Below are 3128 nucleotides of genomic sequence, written 5' to 3' on the forward strand. Positions count from 1 at the left end.
TGAAAAGTCATTCAACAAAAGTAAAAACACATTCATTTAACTACAAAATTATTTTAAGAAAATAAGTATTATCTACTATTCCATCATAATTATGATAATATATGTAGAATTTAAACATTATTTAATTTCTGGCAATAATTTTTTAGAGCTTTATAACGCATATATGGTTAATATTTGTTTTATGAAACTCTGTCAAAGGATAGTTGAATCATTTTAGTATTTTCCCAAACTTCCTAAAACAGTTGAAGCACATTCATCATAGGACAAAATATTTTTTGAAAAAAAACAATTTAATCATCAATATTATAATTTATTTACAATTTAAACGTTACCTTATTCGTGACACAAAAAAATTGAGTTTTATATTGCATAAATGATTAATATTTGTTATATTAAATTCCGTTTGAGGATAGCTGAAACATTTTAGTATTTTGACAAACTTTCCAAAATAAAGTATTTATAAAACTATAGAATTTTATACATGATACTATTTTAGTATTGAAATTAAAAGAAAAAAATTTCCCCTTCCTTCGTTTACAAAATATTTGGAGCGCGCTATATTTTGTTAACATAACTAATTCAAATAAAATAATTACTAATATTTGAATACTTCTCATTGTGAATGGATCTCTTCATTGTTGCTGTTGTGTCTTAACGAGGTTGAGGAGACACAAACTATTGATACAAAGGAATCCAGGAGGACCAAGAAAATTGAAGAGAGGTAAGACGTGGAGGAATAACACAAGGCTTGTTTAATAGGAACAATCTTATTAATACAAAACACTACTCTGATACATACACATAATAAATGGCTATTTATGCTTATAACAAGGTAAAGACAGTACTTTACAAATATACATAGATACAAGAAATAAGAGAATAAGAGGGAAGGAGACACTAATACATTACAGTTGCAATCCTGGAATATTCTTCCTAATGAAGGAGGTGGCACTACTCTCTCATGAAGCATAGTAGTTTTCCTTGGATGAATTTGCATCTTTTCGTCCGTCGTGGAATATGGGGTTCTGAATAAGAGCATCTTTTGAAATGGAGGATCAAGTGTAGAGTCTACGTACTCAACCCGCTTAACCCCTAAATATAAATGTACTCCTTTATTTACTTGATTATGCGTGCCTTGTCTTACTTTTACGAAGACCTACGATTTTGTTCGGTGGAATGGATCCAGACAAGAAGGCAGCACTGCTACTCCACTGCACCGGCTCCGATGTTCAACAATGGAGGAAACCCCTAACTGTAACCCCAACTTCAGAATAGAATGCTTATACAGTACTGTGTAGAGCAATGACTCCTTGAGAGATTTCGCTTGTCAGAACTCAATCAAATGTAAGGTGAGCCTATTGATGATTTCGTGACCCGATTAAGGGCACAGGCTCAGTGTATAACAATTTCATTGAGGGAGGGGGGGGGAAGAGTCCTATGAGGACGAAGCAATTGTGAGCGCCATTTTAAGAAACACCTACTCGAATAAATTAAGATAAGTTGTGTTTGAAAGAAAGTTTTTCAAACTAGATGATTTTCAGAAAGAGCCATTCCGCTGAAGATCACTCGAGAGAAAATAGTAAAAAGTAAAACTATTTTCTTATCAGAATACATGGGACCTAAAGATATTTCGAGGCCAAAGTCACAAGTTAGTAGAACGATATAACCTTTTAATGTACAAGAGTCTACTCCTAAAGAAGGGAAATGCATATTTTGTGGTAATGTTCATGTATTTTTAAAATGTAAATTTATAGCGTAGGGTAAAAAATGTACAAAATGTAATCGAATGAATCACTTTGCTCATTTTTGTAAATCCTACGTCAGTAATACAATTCAGGGTAATGTCTCTACAGTGATAACAAGCACGAAGGATAAACGGGCGTTTGCTAAACTCAGTGTTGATGGAGGGAGGATCGAGTTCTTACTTGATCTGGGTGCCAATGTGAACATTCTTCCAAGTTTTTTTGGTACACAAGTCTGTGGATCGTAGGAATGCAGGATCTATTCATTTTTTTGGAGGCGGAGCAGTATCTATTAATAATGGTAGTTCTCGTTGTCATTGCAAGTCTACAACCTTACGAGAAAGTTCGACAAATTCTTTAATGGCTGAGTTTCCTACTCTTTTTGAGGACTCTGAAGGTCAAACTGTTTCTCATGCTAAAGCTATAGTCCATATCAAAGATAATGCTAGGCCTAGGTACAAGAGCCCACGACCAGTACCTCTGGCTCTTCGATAGAAAGTTGTACGTGAATCATCTGAAATTATAAAACGTGGCACTTTAGAAAAAGTTCATAACTCAGAATGGCCTCACCTATTGTCACCTTCTTAAAGCCAGATGGTAAAGTCAGAATTTGTGGGGATTACACTCAAACTATCTCTTGGTAATAAATAAGCAATTGTATCCTTACCACATCCAGATGAGTTATTTTTGATCTTGCTGGAACAAATTTTCCTCGAAACTTAATTTTCAAAGATGTTATAGTTGAACAATACAAGTCTAAAAAATTATTAACTATCAATACACCGGTAGGATGGCTGCGATATAATTCACTTTGTTTCTTCTGCTCCGGTCATCGTTCAATGCGCTCAAGAGAAACTTATTGAAGGCATACCGGGAGTGAAGGTATATATTAATGATTTGCTTTTTATACGGAGACAGAGCAGAAAACAAGTCACTTCTAAGGCGTTTATTTAGGCGTCTTCTCAGCGTAGGTGCTCAGTTGAAGCAGAGCAAGTTTATTCTTCTTCTGTGTGAACTTAACTACTTAGGATACAAGGTATCTTCTAAAGGTAGATCATTCGATCCTTATTTAATACGTCTTGTCGTTGACTTTCCTACTCCAAAGTCAGCTCATGAAGTTAAGTCCTTCCTAGGACTTGTCTAATATTATGGTCAATTTATTAAAAATCTTTCTTCTACTGCTGCTCCTCTTCATAAGCCAACGACAGCTTCAGTGAAATTATCATGGTCTAAAGATGAACAGGTTTGCTTTAAAACAATAAAAATAATATTTCTCATTTTCCGTGTTAAATGTTTTATTATCCATATCTTCCCTTGATATTGGCCACGGATGCGTCACCGTTGGGCTTGGGTGTCATTCTATCCCAAGTTGATTAAGAAGGTAAG

General features: G+C 34.5%; 1 long non-coding RNA gene across 1 annotated transcript; it reads right to left on the reverse strand.

The window, feature by feature from the left end:
- Positions 1–1711: 1711 nt before the first annotated feature.
- Positions 1712–2963, reverse strand: LOC121131712 (uncharacterized). Its single transcript, XR_005869142.2, has 2 exons — positions 2313–2963; positions 1712–2256 (listed from the first exon to the last, which is right to left on the reverse strand). It is a non-coding gene; the product is annotated as an uncharacterized lncRNA (long non-coding RNA).
- Between the last annotated feature and the right edge of the window lie 165 nt (positions 2964–3128).

The sequence above is a fragment of the Lepeophtheirus salmonis genome, unplaced genomic scaffold (assembly GCF_016086655.4).
Source record: "Lepeophtheirus salmonis unplaced genomic scaffold, UVic_Lsal_1.4 unplaced_scaffold_8383_pilon, whole genome shotgun sequence".
In the NCBI taxonomy this organism is placed as follows: domain Eukaryota; kingdom Metazoa; phylum Arthropoda; class Copepoda; order Siphonostomatoida; family Caligidae; genus Lepeophtheirus; species Lepeophtheirus salmonis.